The 12,377-nt window shown below is 43.2% G+C and overlaps 1 protein-coding gene across 1 annotated transcript in view; it reads left to right on the top strand.

Moving 5' to 3' along the window:
- Positions 1–12,377, top strand: part of arhgap24 (Rho GTPase activating protein 24) — a 453,346-nt gene that overhangs the window by 35,126 nt on the left and 405,843 nt on the right. The gene's annotated exons all lie outside the window — the stretch shown is intronic.

The following is a 12,377-nucleotide window of genomic DNA, read 5'->3' on the forward strand; positions in this document are numbered from 1 at the left end:
GACCAGTGGGGTTCTGTCCTGGTGGCGGTTGGAGGGGCGGGGTTCAAGGGCGGAGGAGCGGGAAGTGGAAGAGATGCGGTGGAGAGTATCGTCGACCATGTCGGGGGGGAAATTGCGGTCCTTGAAGAAGGAGGCCATCTGGGTTGTGCGTTTTTGGAACTGGTCCTCCTGGGAGCAGATGCGGCGGAGTCAAAGGAATTGGGAGAATGGGATGGCATTTTTACAGGGGGCATGATGGGAGGAGGTGTAGTCCAGGTCTCCAATCTCCATGTACAGCGCATCATCCGCCGTCATTTCCGCTACCTCCAAACGGACCCCACCACCAAGGATATATTTCCCTCCCCTCCCATATCAGCATTCCGTAAAGACCACTCCCTCCGTGACTCCCTCGTCAGATCCACACCCCCCACCAACCCAACCTCCACTCCCGGCACCTTCCCCTGCAACCGCAGGAGGCGCAAGACTTGCGCCCACACCTCCCCCCTCACCTCCCTCCAAGGCCCCAAAGGAAACTTCCATATCCACCACAGATTCACCTGCACCTCCACACATATCATCTATTGCATCCTCTGCACCCGATGTGGCCTCCTCTATATTGGGGAGACAGGCCGCCTACTTGCGGAGCGTTTCAGAGAACACCTCTGGGACACCCGGACCAACCAACCCAACCACCCTGTAGCTCAACATTTCAATTCCCCCTCCCACTCCACCAAGGATATGCAGGTCTTTGGACTCCTCCATCGTCAGACCACAACAAAACGACGGTTGGAGGAAGAACGCCTCATCTTCCGGCTAGGAACCCTCCAACCACAAGGGATGAACTTGGATTTCACCAGTTTCCTCATTTCCCCTCCCCCCAGCCTGTCTCAGTCAAATCCATCAAATTCAGCACCGCCTCCCTAACCTGCAATCTTCTTCCCGACCTCTCCGCCCCCACCCCAGTCTGACCTATCACCCTCACCTTGACCTCTTTCCACCTATCACATTTCCGACGCCCCTCCCCCAAGTCCCTCCTCCCTACCTTTTATCTTAACCTGCTGGACAAACTTTCCTCATTCCTGAAGAAGGGCTTATGCCCGAAACATCGATTCTCCTGTTCCCTGGATGCTGCCTGACCTGCTGTGCTTTTCCAGCAACACATTTCCAGCTCTGATCTCCAGCATCTGCAGACCTCACTTTCTCCTCCTTAGCCATGGGGAATGCAGGGCTAGAGGGTAGGTCTAGGTGGGATGATGTTAGGAGGGTCAGTGTGGACCTGATGGACTGAATGGTAACACTGTAAGAATTCTCAACAGAACTGGCCAATTTCTGGTAAAATAGAACCAACATCTTCCTGTTGGGAAGTTGGCTGCCTGCACCAACTATTTGGTTTTGCTTTCAGCTCACTAGCTAGATGCTAAGTTCATAAGATATAGGAGCAGAAATATAGAGCCATTTGGCCCATCAAGTCTACTCCACTATTCAATCATGACCGATGTGCTCCTCACCTCCATTCTCCTGCCTTCTCCCCATAACCTTTCAGCCCATTTCCAATTAAAAATCTGACTGACTCCTCCTTAAATTTACTCATTATCCCCAGCATCCACCACACTTTGGGGTGACCCTGGTACCTCAAGCCTGGTCCTCCCATTGGGATTGTCAGGTAGTGCTGCATTGCGGTCCAATGACCAACCCTTTTAAGTTTGTCCAGGGTGGAAAAGAAAATCAACCTGATTTAACTTGTTGGGGTTGGCCCAGATCAGGTTACATGGACATGCCATCAGTACAGGGCTCTGAAACAACTGCTTTTTTCCAGTCTGTTGGGCCTTTCTGACACATGAATTAGGTTCTGGTGACCTAAAGGATTCTGATTACCATTTTAGGGTGGAACTGGTCAGTCAGTGCAATCTCTGACAGCTTTTAATGATGGTAAGAGGCAAACATACCTGGGAAACGTACCTCTAAGATACTTTAGTGGCGGTGGCAGAAGTAGCTGCTTCTGCAGGCCCAGCTCGTGTCATTTGAGTCAATGGTATCTAGCTCCTCCATAATATGACCCCTTCAGGCATACCTTGCTGCCATCTTGCACAGTATTGGCATGAGTCCAGCAACCCTACTACTAGCTGCTTAACTGAGGCCTCCATCTGGAAATGGCTCTGATCTTGTTTCGATGGGATAGTCACCTAAATATCGAAATTTGCCCTTTTACACATAAAAGGGACTGCGACACATAGGGATGATTTGAATTCCACTGGGGCAGGAAGGCAATTAAAGTGAGTCAGGTTGGAGTCCTATCCACTGATGTGCCTAACTGCTGCAAAGGTCTTGAATTTTGACCTGCTCTGCCAAGCAGATAACAACTACACTGTCTGGGGAATCATGGTATTCTTCATGTATGCGGTCTACTGATATCACATCAGCCTGACCGCTATTTTAACTGATGGTCTGAGCGGAGAATCCGTCAGAAGTTGGCTGCTGCTGTGGGACATTTTAACATTGTTGAGGGGCCAGAGTGAGATGAAAGAGAGTCTCGCCCACCCCCACCTCCGTCTCTGGATTTTCCTCCCATCTTCTCAATTGTGAGACACTTTTGGACACCTCTCTAGCCTCCTGTTGGCCAAGGTTCTGTCCCAGGGAGTTGCTAGCAGTGCTAAAGGGAAGAATGGTTTTGAATCTTTCAGCCGGTAGTCATATGCTAAAACATGAATGTTGCCTGTAGAAATAAGCACCAGGGGTAAGATTTCTGCTGCAACTGATTCCAGCACAAAATATGATGAAAATTGCATTTAATTTAAAAAGTGTTTTCTTTTTCCTCCACTTAAACCTGTTTGCTGGTTGATTATTGCCAAATCTGTCATAATTCATCACAATTAGGAGTTTATTTCTGTAAAATTATCTCAAAAGGTATTTAAGAGTGTTAACTTAGTAAAATTTGATTCTATTCAGCTGAAGTTGGAATCTACCTCACACACACATGAAAAATTGTCAATTCAGCCTGATTAATAATCCAATTGTAAATGATTGAAAGTGACTTGTTAAAACTGTTAAGATTGGAGTGGAGTAGTGAGTTCTTCAGAACAGGTAAAAGAAAAATCATCTAAACCATTTCAAAATGTATTTGGCACATATATGCATGTGCCCAAAAATATCAGCATAATCTTTCAGAGCTTCCTCAATGGCCTGGAAATGAATACATTTCACTAAAATTCCCAACAGTGACTACCTCATTCTGGAAATGAACCCAATTTTAAGGACCGCGTCAATGCTTAAGAGATTTTTTTTCTAAATCAACACAAAGGATCACGAAACTCATGTTGGGCTGTAAAAAAAAATTTGCTCTTTAACATTCTTCTGCACGGTTATGCTGATGTTGGATGGAACACACAGCGTAATCGAAAGAAAATTCCAAGCTCAGACTTTGTTCCTACGTCATGGCGCTGATCCCATTGTGCCTGTCTCTAAGTGGAACTTATTTTCCTGAATTATGTTCCTTGAACATGGTATTTCAAATAAATGTCATGAAAGAATGAGATTGTCGCATAAAAATTTTAGGTAACATGTGGTAAACAAAATTCAATCTTAGACCGAGAATTGCTAGTGAAGAACAAAAGAGGAAAATGTCGACAGAAACATTGTGCACTGGTCCAGAATTAATGCAGCATTGTGTGTTATACATGGACTGTGGCTGAAATCCCAAGCTGAGCTCAAAATGAGGTTGGGTTTATTCGAGATATAAAAGGCAATTTGAAAGTAACAATACTTGAACTCTTTCAAACCTAGCTTCATTTCCTATGCACCTTAAGGAGCCAAGGAGGAACAATTACAGAAAATAGGATCGCCTTGAATCATATCCCTGGTAGAACACAGTGAGTGAGCAGTCTCTACTGCATTTGTGGCCACATCAGATGATACCACAAAGATTTGTGAGAGGCTATTTATCTACAGAATGTTTTCCAACAAGATATTTCTGACCCATTTCAGTGCATTGTTGCTACCTTTTTGTTAAGGTTGTATACAGAGACAAGGTCACATAGATGGCAGAGTAGACACTAGGCTTAAAATTGTTTTATAAACTCTGAACCAAGAAAAAAGAGCAAATATAGGCAGTTTAAATAAAGAAAAATAGGTTACTACATGCTCTGCATGCCCATTAGCTCCTGTCGATGGCCATGAACTGAAAAGTAGATCGACTAATTAGCAGGCACTTCAGTGGAAAAGAGAATGGGCTGTAAAAAATTCCTTGTGTTACACACATTATATCGGTGCCTACAGAGGAGCCCAATCCAATATTAATGTCACCTCCCCAGTCTCTCACACCAGAATGCAACTGCTTAGAGAATTTCTGTTTTTGCACAGATGTTGCTGTTTGCTTCACCCAATAAGTTGCTTTGGTGCTACATTTAAAAATGGGGGGGGGGGGGGGATGAAAGGAAGGAGAAATGAAGAAATTGCAGAGCACACAAAGCTGCCAGATGAAGAAAGAGGAGATTAATGAATTAGAATGAAAAGGAAGCCAAAGTGACTTCAAGGAGCATGTGGATGTCAACATTACTGAGGAGTTATCTATTAAATGCTATCAAGTTGCCAAGGAAGTTATCACTGATATATATCATGGCAGTACTGCCGATAGATATCAAGATCATTGCCTCCCTCAACTTGTATACTTAGACTTCTTCCAGGCTCAAATAATTGGCATTGGCAGCATCTTGAGATTGTAGACTTTTGTTTCAGAGGTAGGAATGCCTCCATGCACCAGGGGAAACAGCTGTATCACCTTCCCTATTGACAATATAAAACAGAACAAGACACACCAATGTTGCACCCATCTTGAAGAGTGCTATGATGCAAGCTGTCATTAATGACCTGCATACTACTATGGATGCTCCTGATCACCAGTCAGGTATCTAATCAATTCCCTGTACACACTGTGATCACCAGCACCACATCATCTAGCTCTGTGCCTGCAATCCCAGCAGCAGCCATGACTCTCTCAGACCAAATCTCTGTGCTGTCTTTGTTCCAACCAAGCCACCAAGTTAAAGTTGGCCTTTGGATGACAGGGAGCAACCACCTTTGAAATGCTAATATTTCTAGTCAGGAACCCATTGCAGCCATAGATGCTGTACCCCTTGAGTCATGCTGCACAAGGAACATCTCTGTGCAAAGAATTAGCTTGTTCAAGTGTTGCTACCTGAACCTGAGTTTGCAAGCACAAGCTAGTTAAGTACATGTACAACTCTGCCTGTTGCAAACAGCTGAAAGGATGTGCTTTCCAATCCAATTCACTAGTTAGTGTGACATGCAGTCTAAATCTTTGGCATCTCACCAGCACTGAAATTCATACACCATGTGATTGATTTTTGTGGTGGGCAGGAAGTATTCTGGCGAGATAACAATATCCTGTTAGTGGAGAACGCGACTTGCATTGTGACTGCATATTAACAGCACAAAGTGGCTAGCTTCATCTATTGCTCATATTTTTGGGACAACATCTTTACTCTTCCAATGTAATGGGAGGAAGACTGAGTTTCTTTCAGCAGCAAAAGTGACATTCTGAAGTCCATTCGTGGGTTGGAACAATTCACAGGAAACAGTGCTCTGATTGGGCAATCAGTATGTCACAGATTAGCTTTTTTGCACTCTAAAATGGTTCATATTATAGAAGAGGAAGTGCTGGAGGTCTTAGAAAACATAAAGGTGGCTAAATCTCTGGGACCTGATCATGTATATCCTAGGATGTTGTGGGAAGCTAAGGAAGAAATTGCAGGCCCTTAGCAGAAATATTTGTATCATCTATAACCATGGGTCATGTGCCAGAGAACTGGAGGCCAGCTGATGTTGTGCCTTTATTTAGCAAAAGCTGTAAGGAGAGGCCTGGGAACTATAGACCGGAGAGCCTGACATCACTGGTAGGTATGTTGTTGGAGGTAATTCTCTAAGATAGGATGCACATGCATTTGGAGAGGCAATGAATGATTTGGGATAGTCAGCATGGCATTGTGCGAGGGAAATAGTGTCTCTCAAACCTGATTGAGTTTTTTGAGGAAATAACCAAACAGATTGATGAGGGCGGAGCAGTAGACGTTGTCAACATGGACTTCAGTAAAGCTTTTGGCAAGGTTCTGCATGGTAAACTAATTAGTAAAGTTAGATCACTTGGGATTCAGGGTGAGCTTGCCAATTAGATACAGAATTGGTTTGACAGTAGGAGACAGTGTGTGGTGGAGGGTTGTTTTTCGGACTGGAGGCCTTTGACTAGATGTTCCACTGGCATTGGTACAGGGTCCACTTTTCTCTGTCAGTTAAATAAATGATTTGGATGAGAATATAGGAATCATGGTTCATAAGTTTGCGGATGACACCGAAATTGGTAGTATAGTGGACAGTGAAGAAGGTTATCTAAGATTACAAAGAGATCTTAATCAATTGGTCAATGAGCTGAGGAATGCAGATGGAGTTCAATTTGGATAAATGTGAGGTATTGCACTTTGGTACAACAAACAAGAGCAGGATTTACACAATTAATGGTAAGGCCATGGGTAGTATGTAGAACAGAGAGACCCAGGCCTTCAGGGACATAATTATTTGAAAGTTGCATTACGGGTAGGCAGGGTGGTTAAGAAGGCATTTAGGGTGCTTGCCTTCATTGCTCACACCTTTGAGTACAGCAGCTGGGACATCATGTTGAGAGTGTACAGAATGTCAGTGAGGCCTGTTCTGGAGTACTGTGTGCAGTTCTGGTTACACTGCTATAGGAGGGATATTATTAAACTGGAGAGTGTTCAGAAAATGTTTACCAAGATGTTGCTGGAAATGGAGGGTTTGCATTCTAAAAAATAAGCTGGATAGGCTGGGACTTTTTCCCTGGAATGTAAGTGTTTGAGTGGTGACCGTTACAGAGGCTTATAAAATCATGAGGGGCATGAGTAAGGAGAATAGCAAAGATCTTTTCCCTGAGGTGGGTGAGTTCAAAACTAGGGGCCAATGGGTTAAGATGAGAGAGGAAACTTTTAAAAAGGTCACGAGGGGCATTTTTTTCTGGAGAGAGTGGTTTGTGTGTAGAGTGGACTGCCAGAGGAAGTGTTGGATGTAGCTACAGTTGCAACATTTAAAAAGACAATTGGATAAGTTGAAGAATAGGAAAGGTTTGGAAGGATATGGGACATATGCAGGCAGATAGGACTGGTTTAGTTTGGGAACATGGTCAGTGTGGATGGTTGGACCGAATGGTCTGTTTCCATGCTGTATGTCTCTGTGACAATTGAGCTTGTAGAGTGCAGGACTGATTTATGACTGATTTACAAGGCTGCTGATTAGTTCAATCTTAAAGCATATGGAGCTGTAAGAATCCTAATGTATATAATAGCCATGCTTGCAAAGCTCAGAACATAGGTGTCTAACATACAATGTGATTCCATGATTGGAGAGCACTTACTGGACAATCCGGAGTTGACCAATCATCACACTAATAGCCAATTTCAGTTTCTCAGCTGCGTTCACAATGAAGCTCACTTAGGCTTACTACAAACCAGATATATTCTTACATAAGGCATTATTTCCTGGAGGCAAAAAGAATTAGACCAGGCCTGTGCCTTTTTGATTAAACAAAAGCCTGCAGAACCGTTGTTCTCTGGTGCATTCCCATGGACAATGTTTTGACCAAACAAGGTTAATTTACTTCTTTAAAAATTTTAAAATAGAGCTTTAGAGAACTGTTCCCTCATCCATTTTTGAAAACAATGCTTTGACTAGTCACAGTCTGCTTGTTAACCAATCAGTAGCCTGTTTCTTAGACAATATAAATTCCCTTGGAGATTTGGCATTCTGGCATCTGTCTTGATGAGTAAAAAATGAAAAGTTTCAGCAACATGTCTCTTTTTTCAGCAATACTCAGATTCTGCATTACTAACCAATGACAAAGACAAACACCAACACATTATCAGGTCAAAGAGCAAAATTATCAAGGAAACCACGTTAGGGTTGACAAAGAAAATGGCGAACCAAGCTTTGCAGTGCAGTCATTCTGGGGACCCCAGGGTTATCTCAGTTAGTTAAACAGCAATGTGTAGTTGCTGAGTTCGTCTTGAGAGCAGTTACAGTTTGTTGGCTTGCTCTGTATCTTATATGTCTGATTTAATCTCAGGACATTTCAGTGATGAATCTGGTTCTAAATCCACAGCAGGACAATAATTTGAAACTTCTCACACACTGGGCTGCATTTTATGTCTTACTACTGGGTATGAGTTTGCCAGGGGACCATGAAAGGTTCATTGAGTTTCCAGCCTTCCACTTCACCACGCACTCCTAATCTGACCCAAGGGCGCACCAGCTGGGGGTCACTAAAACTGGCTGCTCACTTGCCAGATTTAAGTCAATAATCAAAGGTCAATAAGGCTGGTTCTTACGAAGCTTATTAGCCTGAATAATATGTTGCCCACACCATGATAGGATTGGCATGGACAGTGGGTAGTGGATTGGACAAGCCACCTTTAAAGGCCTACATGATTAAATGCGGGAAACAAGGGGATGCCCAATGCATGTTGGGGCACATTGGGACTTAACACCCCCAAAATACCAACTTCCTCTTTCTGCACCACCAACCCAACAGAACTGAGCCCCATCCCAACCCTTCTCTCCCCGGAATCCCTCACTTAAAATCTCAGAATACAGCTAATTGGGGAAAGCCATGATCTTCATCAGGCCTCTTCCATTATTACTGACAGTGCTCACCACCAAGGGCTGGTGCTGCTGGTAAGGATGGGCTGCTGATGGTGATTAACCAGCAGACCCTGAGGTTGGGCCTTCCTCCCGAATGAAGAGGGGCAAGTTGCAATATTAGGTTATGCAACTGACCTGCACTGTGGCGGTTACTGCAGGACAGGCTAGTAGAGAGGGAGTCAGCTACACCACCCATCCCAATCCAGCCCATTGTCTCAGCCAGAACTGAAGTGTTTCTCTTTAGAGGCTTCTCTATTTAATTTGCTCTCTCGCTCCACCCACAAGCTTAAGCAATTGAGTATGGTTCCATCCATGAGGAAAATAAATAATATAATCAAGGCTAGATCGATTGAATCATTGACCACTACGGGTACACTTCAGAGGATTTTTGAGCAGCTTGGGCCTAGTGGAGCAGCTTGCCGCCTGCTGTATGATGGGATGTAGCTGGAGAAGTCTGCTCACTTGTCTGAGTGGCACCAGCAATGGCCGAGGCTGACAGAGCAGCAGGAAATGTTCACTCATTCTGAGAGAGGTCAGCAAGTGTTTTCCCCTGGAGCCAGGACCCACTTTCCTAGGGTAATATTGTGGTAATGTAAGGAATCTGCTGGAGAACAGTTTCCTGGAATGATGAGACTTACTGGATATTTACTGGTGCGTTGTCATGATTACAGGAGGGTAGTGGAGAAGACCAGTGAATGCTGTCGTTAATAAAGCTGTATTGAGGAAGTATTATATCAGGCAGTTTACCTTCACAGTTCTAGCTGTAGCAATGGATTTCTCTGAGCATTGATAACCATGTACTCCTGCCATTACTCTAGCTACTGACATCCTCTGCATCTCCTGCCACTGCCTTATTTTAGAAAGCTTCCAGCCACCTAAGGAAGTGAATCCCTGCTCTATGCTGCCAGCATCGTAGCTTCCAGTAGAGAATCACAAAACCTTGGTATCTCCCCGTCACTTCTTTAGCCACTTCCTCCTGAACATTGAGCACAGGTTGTGCAGCTGGAATGCAATTCCCCTTTGAGAATTGCCTGCTACTTTTCAGTAGCATCCTTGGACTCCTGATACTGTTCCTGCCTCTGATAGGCGTGCAGGCAATGTAAAGTGTGGGTAAGACTGTCTGTTTTCATATATTATTATAACAAGCAGGTGCCACTGAATTTGCATGCACCCTGCGTTGATGCTAACTGCTTTAGAAGGATATTTCACAAAATGTGTTGCCGTGATTGCAGAAAATACCTGCTTAATGGGGGAGGGCAATGTTGAGAGTGTTATTGTGAATGTCATAATTAATGAGTCTGTGAGTGCTGCAGGTACAATGAGGAAGTATTTTAGCTGTCTTTTGAAGCAGTGTTCGCCTGTCTCCAGTGCAATCTAGTTTCTGGGTTTAGAGATCCATCGTTGTCTTGTTACATCTCGGTGAAGCACCTTGGGACACTTTCCTGCTTTCAAGGTGCCATAGAAATGCAAGTTGCTGTCAATCTTCTAATTATATTAATTAAGTCAGAGTGAATTGTATTTCACTTTTCAGCTTGGGTGAGAAAATGCACTTTTATTACTGTTAGAACAAAAAGAACAATTTACCCTGTTGTTTCATAGTCAGTGCTAGAAACAATTTAAATGCTTCTTGGATATCAATATATGTTGTTGTTATTTATTAAGATGTATGTTTACATCAGTTGTCAAAGTAGTGTGTTCCATGTATCAAGACCAATAGCAAGAACAGCCTCTGCAAATTAACATTTAGGTTAGGATAGAAAATTAAACTCTATTCTGGAATGTGATGCTTTTCATTGTTTGTAGAAAGGAAGTGAGCCTGTTTGTTTAGTCCATCTATTTACCTTCAGTTTTTCAACAGAGGATTATTTGAGCTTATTAAAACACAGTACAATACCTGATAACACAGTTGGTCATTCTCATCCAAGTTGCTGATCTGTCTAGTTTTGAAGTGTAGCCTGTCAATAAGATCTATCTTGTTCAATTACTGGACAGACTACGGGGAGTGATTTTTTTTATTTCCTCAGATACAATAGGTACTAAAATGTCTATGAAGTTGCCAAGGTGGAGTTTTAAGCTGAAACACTGGTTTAACCTAAGATTAATGCAGATCTCCTGCTTAGTAATGGAACAGCTGTTTGGGGGATTGTAAAGGGCTAATTGCCACTTAAGTTGCCTATTACCAATCTGAGGCTGAAGACATTGCAGTGACTATCACTTGAACTAATGCCATCTTCTAGCAGTGACTGATTGATTGGGAGTAAGATATTGCTCGGGATTTTGAGTGCTACTTAAAAGTCTATCACCTTTTACTGTTCAATTGCTGCTGGATGTTTGAGAAAGACTTCTGAACCACAACAGGAGACACACAAGGGCACTACGCAAGACTTTCTCAAATATTCGGAAGGAAATGCTCCGTGCTCCTTCATATCTACAGGAACCTCTCGAACATCGCCATCAGTGCCTTGCCAAAGACCAGCGTCTAACCTAATCCAATGTGGTCTGCAGGGAGATCCCTATGGTTCACATTCAGTGACTTAATACCCTCTGTATTCTGGAACACAGTTATCCTGTGATGTCATAGAGAACAACAACAACAACAACAAATCAGTTTTGGATGAAATCTGCCAAATCATTCATAAATGTGTGGAGACAAGCAGATTCCTTAGATTCCCTCGTGTTTGTTTTCAAAGACACACATACAGGAATACAATTCCATTTCAGTGAGGCCGGTTACTATATCCAACCTGTCGATTCTAATCTGTTATTTATAGGATTACAAAATTTACTGAGGAATTATCCTTTAGAAATGTGTTTTAAGAGAGAAAACCATAGTAAGGTATAAACCATTAAAGAACTATTTCTTAAAATGTAAACATTTGAATACGCAGTTACAATGAGGCTAAATCATTGCTCATGTCAATATTTTTCATCTTGTACTCATGAGGGCATTATGTAAGAATACTAATTGAACTAGTATTCTTGTGAGATGTCCTGAGGAGTGCAAGATGAAAAGCTTTGACAAAATATGTGTTTAATCAGTAGTACTCAAGTTCTGCGTTATCAAAAGGTTAAAATAGATCACTGTAAGATTGGAACAATAGTAAGTCAGGAACCAATATAGGTCCGAACCCCAGTACCTTCTGCACTGTGGTTAAGTGGTTAATTAATTGCATCTTAAGTGCATCTTAAGTGGTTAATTAATAGGCTACCGACAACTTCTTCAACCTATTTGGACAGGAAGTGATTTTCTAAAGGCGGAACTTCAGTCGGATGATCCAAGATTCTAATTCTCGTGTAGGTGGATGTTAGAGATGCTGTTTAGAAGTTTGTGAGGGCACCTCAAAGTGGAGATGCTGTATGCAGATTGTGAACATTGAGGGGCCTCCGTCCACAGGATGGATTTCTGCTCATGCTTGCAGCCAACGTTGTCTGTGAATGCCAGACCAAAGGGAGCACTGCTCCACTTTCCATTACTCATTTTTAGCTTTAGATAGTTTCATAATCAACCTGTTTGGAAATTTTATAACCGCTGGAGCAGTTGGGACTTGATCCTGGGCCTCCTAGCCCAGAGGTGTGAACATTGCCACTGTGCCACAAGAGCCCACCCTCCACAACAGAGTGGACTGGACTGATGTAGAAGAGACATCAATGGCTGGACTTGGCCTGACCCTGGGAGTCAC

Source organism: Chiloscyllium plagiosum, unplaced genomic scaffold (assembly GCF_037043375.1).
Source record: "Chiloscyllium plagiosum isolate Xiang-an unplaced genomic scaffold, Cpla_swu_hap1 HiC_scaffold_1, whole genome shotgun sequence".
NCBI classification, from domain to species: Eukaryota; Metazoa; Chordata; class Chondrichthyes; order Orectolobiformes; family Hemiscylliidae; genus Chiloscyllium; species Chiloscyllium plagiosum.